At 38.8% G+C, this 12,392-nt stretch overlaps 1 protein-coding gene across 4 annotated transcripts in view; it reads left to right on the top strand.

Moving 5' to 3' along the window:
- LOC110795036 (uncharacterized) overlaps nt 1–12,142 on the top strand; it is a 31,815-nt gene extending 19,673 nt beyond the window's left edge. Inside the window, exons 6-10 of one of the 4 annotated variants that reach the window (XR_008928565.1) lie at nt 4,004–4,126; nt 5,500–5,558; nt 11,408–11,515; nt 11,707–11,779; nt 11,853–12,142. The gene's annotated coding sequence lies outside the window, so the exon portion shown is untranslated. Of the gene's footprint in view, nt 1–4,003; nt 4,127–5,097; nt 5,317–5,499; nt 5,559–11,407; nt 11,516–11,706 lie in introns of all 4 variants that reach the window. The other 3 variants (XR_008928564.1, XR_008928563.1, XR_008928562.1) reach the window with 3 other exon arrangements.
- The last annotated feature ends 250 nt before the right edge of the window (nt 12,143–12,392 follow it).

Genomic DNA, 12,392 nt, shown 5'->3' with positions numbered 1-12,392 from the left:
TTTAATTTTATGATCTCTAGATGTAGAAACATTACTTTAGGCGTAGCTGTTGATTTTGAGCTTGATGGACCCATATATGAATATGAGTCTTAATTACCCCCTGGCCTGATCCATTTCTTCATGTTTAGTTGCTCTACATTTGGTTGTTTCGCGGGAGGTTCAAACATTGATTTGATAAAATCTGTTGTACGGAGTATAACTTATTTTCGAATAGGGAAAGTACCAAGAACATTGGTATTAGACTATTAGTGTATTACTCTATTAGTATAACACCTCGTTGTTGCCTGTTGGAGGATATTGATGAATGATGATGATGTCATTTAAACTTATTCGAATTGTACGCATACATTTTGTAGCTAGTTTTTCCTTCTTTCCAATAAAAAATTTTGGTAAAAACACAACTTATTGTTCCCTTAAATTCCTAAAATGTTTAGAGATACGGGTGCATATCACATGGGTCCCCGGGAGACGTATTGGGTTCTTAGAACCATTTGATTTGTATCTTAAATGACATTTTAATCAAACTTTCTTTGAAAAAACGATTTTGGTCCGATTTCGTGTATTGTGGTCTTGGGAGCATAAGATTGTCCATAATGTAAAATGTATAATATTCTTATAGTTATAGCCTGACTAAGAAAGTAGATTTGTGTTTGATTATTTCAGTAATCACCAATGGTGATGATCCTAATACTAGCTTAGACGTATTTGCTTAGGTTTGCTTATTAGGCAATGTATTTGTAGTTTAGTACACAGGGTATGGTATAATGTTGCTCATATAATTTATATACATGCAAGCAGCCGAAGCAGAGGGTTACTGCATGGGGCACCATCCCTTTAATTTATGTCCATTTACATTGCATTTGGCCGCTTCAAAGTTGAAACATACATGAGCACCTGGAGTTTTACTACTATTAGTATTGTGACTAGTGTGGGTCCCTCACTTGCTTAATTAGGGATAACAACTCCAAAATCTGCAATTAGCTGCACATTAACTTGGGTTGAGGGGGGCCTACTAGTTTTGGTTCACTTTGCTAAAGATGATCGAGTGCACATGATGACATGATGCACTTGCCCTGCTTCTATTCTTGATTCCCATGCATCCTCTTATAATGTTGATGCCCACACTAGAAGTTTAGGACATATCATGTGATCTTAGAGCATCATTTTTAAAGTAATCTATAATTTATGTTTATATATTGAACCCTATGAAAAGCTTTACTTAACATTTGTTCCATATTCTAAAACACTAGACATTACTACTTAATCATAACTTTGTTTGCCAATCTGCATCTACTTCTTAGTTATTCATTCGCCTATTTCTGATAGTTGTTAATTGTTTCTTGATCACGTTGTTATTGTATTAGTTATGTGTATAGATAAACATGTCGATCCATATGTAGTATGTCAAATTGTCAATAACCTAATATTATATTCAATAATATTATTTACAAGACAAAAATAAAAATAAATTTGTCATCGTACTATGGTATAGTATAGTTAGTTTATCGTTGGGTTATCTGGAGTATTTCAATGGCCCAGATTTGAATTCTTATGGTGGGCTGTTGGAGTGATGGTTTTGCATGACGTTAAGCTTAATTTATAAGCATTGTGACTTGTGGTTATGTTTGGTAGGTGGTAGCAACTTAGCAAGTACGGATTAGCCAACTACGAACATCTATCACGATGCTGGCTCTCTAATCTCTATGTTATTAAGAAAGTATTAATATTTTACATGAAGATAATTTTAATAATTTTGTAAATAAGTCGACTGTGGCAACAAACTGGTGTGAAAATATTATTATACGAAGTATCAAATATGCTTAGCAAGGAAATTGACGAAATATACCAAGCTCAACGTTGGCTCGGTTTATGCATCTAAGCCAGCAAATATTCCAGCTGCCACAAGACAAGAATAGTACCTAGCTCAATCAATGTAGGCTCAACAGAAAATACGGCCCAACACGACCTAACAGCCCAACAGCAGCCCATCCCTCTCCATCGAGCCAGCAACAGCCCATTGTGTATTTGTGTTTGATTACTGATTGTTCCTTGGGAAATGAGTCAATGACTGATGAGTGAGATAATCAGGTAGGAGTTAGGCTAATCAACCCTTTAATTATTGCCTTTAAAGTAATAATTAGTTACTAAAAGTTCATTAGTATGTTGATTATGCATGAATTCAACACATATTAACGATTGTATTTTTCATATAGATAAACCTACATTACCCAACATATCTCTTATCAGCAGGTACGGGTCTATGTAACCGACATATTGGTCTATCGGTATGTCATTGTCACTTGATAGCTCTAAACTCTAAAGTCAATGGGTGACTATCCTATGAATCTTAGCCCATATCTCCCGACCTCATTTATTGCCATATTTGCCAAAGGTAAGCAATTCCAATTCTTTCAACTAATACTTACTTGAGAACTCATATATATATATATATATATATATATATATATATATATATATATATATATATATATATATATATATATATATATATATATTTGTTGAACCAACAATCGGAGATGACCCTCGAATCACCCTCGAAAATAGTTAACGTTCCTATTTGTGCAGGGTATATTTGCACATTAGAAAAGAGATCAGAGCAAGTGTTTCATACCTTTTCCGTCCCCATGCCAGTACAAATAATCAACCATGATATGTTTTTTTTTTTTTGCGTATGAGCACAAGAGCAATGCAAATTACAAATGAAATAAGTTGGATTCAAATATGTGATATCATATAAGTAGATCCTCGAAGTTAACTACTAGGCTAAGAAATCATTCGTACTCTACCATGAATTATAGGTGAACCATACATATGTAACTTTGTGTTTGGGAACTCTAGTTTAATGAGGAAAAATATGTAAATTTGTGGAAATATGAGCATTCCTTAATTTTAGCTTGTTTGGTAATTTAAATGGAAAAGTGGGAAAAAATGAAATGTGTGGAAATCTGTGAAAATCAACTAGTTATATTTTGTCTGTTTTCTTTTTCACACTTTTTCCCTCAAAAGTGATGGAAAAACTGTGGAAATATGAGGAAAATAAAATTAAAGAAGTGAAATAATTTCAATTTTTCTTGTTTTCCATAATAATTAGCCAAACAAATTAAAATTTGTGATTTCTACATATTTTTTCAGATTTGTTTTTCTACAGATTTCCATAGTTACGGTGTAAATCTAACATTTCTTTTAAATCACATTTTAAAGAAAAAAGAGTAGTTATCTATTAATCTACCACGTAGATGCTAACTAACTCAACGGAAAACATTTAAAGTGGTGATATACCTATAATTACAGATAGAAATTCTAACACTTAGAGCAACGTTAATAGTGAGCTATAAGGTGTTGTGGCTAAGTTTGTCGTATCATATTTTTAGCTACAATTAATTTAAGCTACTACATATTTTCACATTGATGGGCTACAATGACTTGTAGCTTCCTATACTATTTAACTTAAAAAATTGTATATATTTGAGCTACCAGTTTTTCCGTTGTGGTTCTCTACCAATTACCTCCTTCCTCATTTGACCTGGTTTTCGCTTTCTCCCTCCTCTTTCTACATCATATCCTTTCTCTCTCTCCTCCAAGCAACTTCACATCTTTTGCTTCCAACGATTGTTATAGAAACTATTATCCTTATTTTATTCAATTCCTCTCTCCATCTTATTGCTTTTGATTTAATGATACTCTTTAATTTTTGTTAATACTTCTCTGATGTCATTCCAAAAGTACGTTTGTTGGATTAAATACTACGATTTAGTGTGATAAATCTCTCGAAGGTATTCTCTCTTTTTAATTTCGGAAATTCGTGATTATTAACCTTTTGTTTTATTGCATTTTGGGTAGACATCCTCACTCTTGAATCCCATACCTGCCATTTACGGAACGAGTGATGATTCTCTTCTACTTTTTAGTTTAGTTTTTCCTCTCAATTTTCTTTGTGAATGATGCTAATTCTAGGTTTTATTCTTCGTTGTTTTTCTCGCAGCTTCTTCTACCAGATTTCTGTTTCCGGAGAAGATTGCACCTAATAATGATGTTATCCACAGTTTGCTTGAGCAACTTACAAAATACTAATCAAGCTGTAAACCTTAGATTCCGAAAATCTCAGGTTAGGTTTTAGTATGTGATTTATTGGTGATTATTACGGTATGATGTTCACGTGTGTTAGATGTTAGCTATTTATACGAAATTTAGGTTAAATTTGCAATATTTTGAGTAAGATAGTTTTGAATGATGGAGTGGTAACTCATTGATTGAAAATGGATAAATTTTATTTTTGTTGAACTCCTTGTTAACTTTTGCTTATTGGCCAATTTGATTTCCTAGCAACCTATAGTTTAATGGTACATTAGCAAATTAAGGTAACTATAATATGGTGTCAGTTATTTTGGGTCTGGATTTAGATGGGTTGGGTTTTGAAGTCTATTTTAAGGTTGGGTGTGGATGTTATTTTCACGAAGCTGGAAGTTGTTGTCTGTTAAAGTTTATAAGTGCATTCTACGTTATTAGGAAGAGATCGTCATGGCACGGAATTCTTTGGCTTCTTAGGCGAGATTGAAGGAACATAGTGAATAAGAGTGAAATTTCATATTATATTATGTTAGGATGGTCATTAGCACTCCTATTTTTTTGGGTTGCAAATTAAGCTTCGTATATGAAGTTCTGGAACAGAAAAATAAACTAGAGCTTATTCAAGAAATGGTAGCAGTAGCACACACTTCTTGGGTTATATAATCTCAGCTGAACGGAAGAACTTTTGTTAGTATTATTGTGATTTGTTTGCTGCGTAATGGTGTTGCTTGTTAGTCAATCTTTTAGAGGGTGTATGTTGGTTCAACAATTAGATGTTTGTTGCATAGATGGATGTGCATCTTTTATTGTTATGGAGAGAATTATAGGGTCTCGGTAGTGGGTACTGGTGTTGGGGTCAGACCTGGGAAATTGGAAGTATGTCTCCGCTTGTTAGGTACTTAGGTGTGGGAAATAGCCAGTCCTGGGATATTTATATCACAGGGCAACAGTCTGTACTTGGTTATAGAAGCCTGGGACAATTGGTAACTTCTTTTATTGGTCTGCTAGGGTCCCTTATCAAGCTTGTATATTTTTCTAAGACATGAGGATAAATCAGCTGAAGATAAGCGTAAGAGGTCAATGAAGCAGATATTTGGAATTTCTAATGGTAATAGGAGAAGTTATCCAATACTTGGTGGCAGACTTCGTTTTGTAAAGTTTGAGACTGCCAAGATAAATGTGTGTTTTGACTTCATCAGTCAAAGCAACTACAGTTACACCGTGGAGGTATTTCATTTTATCAAGCCTGGTTCTGTGTGTGTGTTTGTAAAAAGTGTCTCATTACTATAGCAATGCGTGCCTGACTGTGTATAACTCTTAACTGAAGATTGTTTTGGAGCTGTCATAAAATTCTTCTGAATGCACTTGCAGACGACTAATTACTGGATAAATGTTTCCCTTATGATGCAGGGATGGTTGCTCGTTTTTGGCCTGCCGATGCCTTGTCGAATGAAAATGTTGTAGTCAAGGTAAACGTGGTTTTTGATATGTCTTCATAATTATTAGAATTCACAACTTATTGAGGGCGCTGCACTCGATTCTCTTGTTTTTTTAAGGAGGGTATAAGGGGTTGAGTTGTAATGTATTCGCAACTAAATCTCAAATATCTTTCTTTAGTCTTTTTTAGACAAATAACAAGATAAGTGGACTCTCGACAAGACATATAATGTGCATATATTTACCAAAAATTTAAATTCCTTTGGCTCTTCATTTTGCAATGTTTTTGCCTCTTTCACCTGAAATTACAAAGCAAACAACACGCCAAGAGATAGAGAGATGGAAGCTTTGATTACTGAAATTCCTAGAAGGTTCCTAGAAGGTGAAGTTAGTTACAAAACAGTAGCTTGAGGCTACTACTCTCCAAGGCAGTAACTTTAGGTTGCAAATCTCACTTCACTTCACAATACACAATAATCCTCTCTTTCTATTAGTACGCTACATTAATTGTTATTTGTCTTCTACTGCATCTGCTGCTCATGTTATGGTAACGCCCCTTGCACCAGCTGCTACTTGTTGCTTTCTGACTCTTGCAGGGTTGTTGTTGCCTTTTCTTATCTCTTCCTGTCCTATTATAGACCAAATGTATGAGTGGTTTGGTGGTACGGTCCATTACATCACTCCCCCCCAAGAGACACACCTTGTCCTCAAGGTGGAAGTTAGGAAATCTAGTAGAGATCAAGTTGGCTTCTTCCCAAGTCGCCTCAAACAGTGGAAGGTTCTTCCATTTGATCAACACCTCCTTTGTGGCATCAGCCCTGTTTCGCACAACTTGTAGTTCTTCGGGTTCAACTATGAGTTCAAGTTTAGAAGTAACACGCACAGGTTGGTGGGATGAACCACTTACCCCCCAACAACTCTCCTCGACTGAGAAACTTGGAAAACCGGATGAATTTTACAAGTTGTGGGCAATTGCAACTTGTATGCCACCTGGCCGACCTTATGGATGATTGCATACGATGATTGCATACGGCCCATAGAAACGAGCAACTAGCTTCTCATAGGGTCGTTTGGCCAAGGAACGTTGCCTATATGGCTGTAACTTGAGAAAGAAATACCAGATTCCCCACTTTAAAGTTCTCTTCTCTCCTTTTGTTGTCTGCGTTCTGCTTCATTATTTGTTGTGCTCTTAGTAAGTTTAATTTCAGTTCATCCTGAATATAATCACGTTCTTGTAGCAACTCCTCTACACTATCCACATGAGTTTGCCTCACCCCTATGCGTAACAGCTTTGGTGACTCCCTGCTATACACTATCTTGAATGGTGTCATGGTAATGGAGAAGTGGGGTGACGTGTTGTAAGAGTATTCTGCCCAAGCTAATCATGTTGCCCAGTTCCGTGGCTGCTCTCCTGCAAAGCAACATAAATAGGTCTCCAATCCTTTGTTTACATTCTCAGATTTAATCTGTTTGAGGGTGGTAAGAAGTGCTCCTCTTTAACTCAGTCCCATGGAGTTTGAATAGTTCCTTCCAGTAAATGCTAAGAAAAATCCTATCTCGATCCGAGACAATTGATGAAGGGAATCCATGAAGTCTTACCACTTCTTTGATGAAAGCACTTGCCACTGTCATAGCTGAAAAAAGGTGTTTAAGGCCAATGAAGTGTGCGTATTTTGACAATCGATCAACCACCACTAGAATCGTGTCGACCCCCTTTGAGGTTGGCAATCCCTCGATGAAATCCATGGATATGTCTCCCATGTTGTTGTTGGTAAGGGTAATGGCTGCAGCAGACCCGCGGGTTGCTGTTGTGTGTGTTTGTTGCGTTGACAATTGTTGCATCCCCTCACCTGAGCCGCCACATCCTTCCTCATTCCCTGCCAAAACCAACCTAAGGTATGTCTTCACCTCACCAGCATGCCAGTAGGAGAGTCATGGTACTCCCGAAGCAACTGTGGAATTATTTGTGACTTTCTAGTCACCACCATCCGCCCCTTATACAACAACCTCTTTCCTGGTATTGTGAATCCCAACACCTGTTTTCCCTCCTTAATCTCCTACCGTTTCTTCCGTAAACCCACATCCTTTCCCGCCTCAAGTTCTAGCTTCCCCCAATCTACTCCTTGAGATGTTATGAGTGCCTCCAACTCCAACCACCCAAATTCCAACTCTCCCTTCCCTTTCCTAGATAAGGCATCTGCCATCTTGTTCGTCGAGCCGGGCTTGTATTGAATCTCAAAATCGAACCTAATTAACTCTCTCACACTTTTGATAATTGGCTCCAATTTCTCTTTGTTGAGTGTTGCATCTCAAACTTTGTTGGTCTGTCCGTATCACAAAATGCCTCCCCAATAGATAATGCTTCCACTTTTTCACGGACAAAATTACGGCCATGAGTTCCATTTCGCAGATTGACTTGCCCTTTGCCCCAGGCCCAAGAATTCTACTTTAGAACGCAATAGCTCTGTTGTCTTACACCCCTAACCCAAACCCGGATGCGTCTGTTTGAACTATGAACACCTTGGTGAAGTCCGGCATGGCTAACACCGGTGCACTGATCATGGCCAACACCGGTGCACTGATCATGGCCTCCTTCAACGTTATGAACGCTGCTGTAGCTGCTTCCTTCCACCCAAAATTATCCTTCGTCAGGGGATGTGCTATATGTGCGTAGTTGTAAACAAACTTTCGATAATATCCTGTGAGCCCCAAAAACCCACGTAATTCTCTCAAATTTCGTGGCACGGACCACTCCTTAATTGCCCTCACTTTCTCTTGATCAACAACAACTCCATACTTACATATTACATGGCCTAAATACGCCACCTCAGCTTTCCCTAGATCTCATATTTTTTTTCATTAGCAAAGAGCTGGTGTTCTTTCAGGAGAGATAATACCAAGAACTATATGATGTCATCAAAAAAAACAAGCTCGGATTTTCTTAAGTGTGAAATACCTAAAGATGGATTTGGGCCGGGCCGCGTCGGGCTTCGAGAAGAGCCCACGGGTCGGGCCCAAGTCAGACCCACTATATATCGTGTCGGGCCGGACCGAAAAGTTCAAAATAGGGCCCATGCCCTCGGGCCGGGTCGGGCCGTCGTGCCTAAGCCTATTTTTTCTAAATTTAGTGTGCTTTGTCGTGCTGGGTCGAGTCGTGTTGTGCCTTGTGCTTTTTCCAAAAAAATACGGCTCAGGCACGACCCACGACATCTTGCTTCTGTCGGGCCGTGCTTTTCTCGTGCTTGTGCCTGGTTGGGCTTTTTTCGTGCCTCGGGCCTGGCGGGCCCACGACCATCTTTGGAAATACCTCTTTCATGAGAGATTGAAATGTGGCGGGTGCATTTGTGAGCCCAAACGACATGACTAGGAATTCGTAGTGGCCCTTGTGGGTTCGAAAAGCCATTTTTTGTACGTTTTCGGACTTGACTAAAATTTGATGGTAGCCCGCGTAAAGATCTAGTTTGGAAAGCACTTGTGCTCCATGGAGTTCATCCAGTAACTCATCAATTATCGAAATTGGGAATTTATCTCGGACTGTCTTCTAATTAGGAGCACGATAGTCCACACAAAACTGCCATGACCCATCCTTCTTCTTTACCAACAACACATGACTGGAAAATGGGCTATTTGAGGGCCGGATTATACCAGCCTTCATCATCTCCCCAATCAACTTTTCAATCTCATCTTTATGAGGATATCTGTAGGACCTCACGCCTACCGGGTCAATGCCCTCCTTCAAAATGATGGCATGGTCTTCGCTCCGACGTGGGGGAAGACCGCTCGGCAACCCAAAAAATTGTTGGAAATCAGCCATGATATCTCGTAAGAACATAGGGCATTCCCCGTCTCTCGTTCCTCTTCCTCCAGTTGGTTGCATTCCAACAAAATTCCCCCACCTTTTCGTGTGATCACTTTAATCATGGCCTTTAGAGAAATTCTAGACCGGGCAAATGAAGGATCCCCCTTAAGTGTGACCGTGATTCCTCCCTCCTCATATTTCATAACTTGTGTTTTCCAATTTGTCACAACCGGTCCCAATTTTTCCACCCACTAAATGCCTAATATTACATCCGAATTTCCATATTCAAGGGGAAGGAAATCCTTGTCCACCACCACCTCGTCGTTCAACCGCAACTTCACTCCCCTACATACTCATGTCCCTCTTACTGCCTCTCCATTATCAAGAGAGACCCCAAAGCCTATAGACTCCTTTGCTGGAACCCCTAACTTCTCTACTGCCTGGAGAGAAGAGAAATAAAGTTATGCGTGGTTCCGGGATCGACCATAACGACCGCCTCCCCGTCGCCAATCTTCCCGACTAACTTGAGTGTCTTGGGGTTGGTTAACCCCGTGATCGAATTAATTGAAATTGTGGTCGGAATTTCTCTTTCCTCCGGTACTTACAGTGAATGAAATTCTCCGTCTTCGTCGTCCTCGGTTTCTCCTTCGTCATCTATCAGCAGGACATTCATCTCCTTCCTCTTACAAACATGGCCTACTTCCCACCACTCATCACACTTAAAGCATAGTCCCTTCGCCTTTTTTTCTTGGAGTTCGCGCTCCATCAATCTCCTAACGTCACAGGAAGATCGCAAACCGGAAGCAGTGTTTCTGGGTTGTTGGTTTTGAGTATTGGTTATGTTTGACCCGTGGGATCCAATGGATGTAGAAGGTTTAGTATTCGTTTTGGGGAATGGGCTATATTGGTTGTTTGTGGGTTGATAGTGGTTTGGGGCTAGGATGTGTGTTTGGGCTAATGTTTGGGAGGTATTTAATTGTGGGGTTACTGGGCTTTTGTTAAAGTAGGAGAAGGGCCCGCTCCTCTTGGATCCAAACCCTACCTTCTTCACCCGGTTCCTTTCTTCCACCATAGGAGCTAAATCCATGGTTTGGTCTAAGGTATACGGATTTAATACTCTTATCTCTGCCTTAATCTCCTCCTCGAGGCCGCTCACATATTGCCCCATCATGATGCTCTCTGTCACGTCTTTAAGCGGCTACTCCAAATCAATGAACCAACGCGTATAGTCGGCCACAGTGGTGGTCTGGGTGGTGGCCAACCACTGTTCGTGCAAGGTGCCGACATTAGTGGGTCGAAATTTCAGCAAGACTCGCCGCTTTACCTCCGCCCTAGACCTGATTAGGTGCCTCCGTGTTTCAAAAGAGAACCACCGTAGTGCCTCCCCTTCCATTGACACAACCGTCGCGTCAAGCTTCTCCTCCTCCGAAAGCTTATAAAAGGCAAAGTAATTATCTCCCCTTAATATTCACCCATCGGGGTCGAGGCCTTTGAAGAGTGGCATGATAAGTTTCCTATACTTCCAATGGCCTCCCTTCCCACCGCCATCATCGAACTTTCCATTCTCACGGTGCAGATGGTTCCCCGTAGAGGCTGCCTCAAACAAGTCAAGCACGTTGAGTGTGAGTAACTTGAGCTGCAAGTGATCTTGAATTGTGCTAAAAGGCTCAATTAAGAAGCAAAAATCCAGTCAGTCTTCTAATACTTTATCAATTGTATGATTGTAATTAATCCCCCCCAAGTAATTAAGAGATATTCTCATGCTTTGGTAATACAATCTACAAGTTTTATGCCTACATTTTGGGGAAGAGATTTCCCATGCTTTGGTAGTACAATCTGCAAGTTTTATGCCTACATTTTAGGTCTTGTTTCCTTTTCTTCTGAATATTTAGTCTCTGATGACATGATTACTCCTTTTGTTCATTCTGCAATTAGTGTAGTTCGCAGTAGTACTCTGTTGCTATCAATTTTCATCCTCTTTTTTCTCTCTTTAAGTTTCCTGTTAGGACCCATTGTCCTCTTCTGTCATGATGTATCGTCTGTAGTAATTTGTGTTATTGTTATTTTTTTTTTGTGTTGAAGACATACAATTACTGGACTTGATGCGATTTCTGAGAAAAGATTAAGCACACAGGACAATAATTCTGTTTGAAGGAGATGCTGATGGTTGAGGGACTTAAAGACTTGGTGGTAAGTTATGCTATGATTCCTGCTCTTCTCTCTTGTTTTAATCTTCAATTAATTGTTATGTGTAAATTACACATTTTGTTTGGGTATCTAGAGAGAGTAAGCTACTTGCCTCCTCTTTCTCTTTATCCCATTACTCCCACGTCCCCTTGTTTTCTTTTATAAAATCATCTTACTATATTTTTATGTATCAGGTGAATGTGTTTATAAAGTCATCTTACTAGATCATCTTTGCTGCCGAATTTATGAAGACATCAGACCTATAAGGTAACTTTATTAACGGATTATTTTTTTTCTGTTTTTTTAAAAAAAAAACTAATTACTGCTCAGATTCTTGCAGTTTCTTGGGTGTTAATTTTGGATTGATGCCGACTCCCATTTGCAGATTCCACACTAGATCCATCTTTCTTGAATTAATTGTATACTCCTTCCGTTTATTTAAATTCTTCAATTCTGGTTTACTGTTTATCATTCAACTATTAAAAATTAAACAATATCCATTATTTTGTTTTTTTTTAAGTTGGAGCTTGAACGAACTTTAACCGAGCTTATTAACAAACACACACAACTTTATGGACGAAAAACACAAGTTGATTGCTATACCATTTGAATACATACTTTTTCGAGTTAGATTTGTCTATTAGTGAAGTTTATACTTTTGTTTAAGCTCGTTTGTTTGCTTAGAAACGAGTTTCAACCCAAAATTGACTAAGTTTGTTCATCACAAGTTAGTATAGTATCATAGAATCATCCCAAAATACTATGCAATAGTACGTAGTATGATCTTCATATAACTTATAGTGTTCCTTTTATCTTTATCCCACATATTTCCCGTCAACATCCCACTTGAAATAATAAATGGTTGGTTATGTCAACTTCT

This window comes from Spinacia oleracea, chromosome 2, assembly GCF_020520425.1.
Source record: "Spinacia oleracea cultivar Varoflay chromosome 2, BTI_SOV_V1, whole genome shotgun sequence".
NCBI classification, from domain to species: Eukaryota; Viridiplantae; Streptophyta; class Magnoliopsida; order Caryophyllales; family Amaranthaceae; genus Spinacia; species Spinacia oleracea.
Note: the sequence above shows the minus strand (reverse complement) of the source record. Positions and strands in the feature narration are given on the sequence as shown.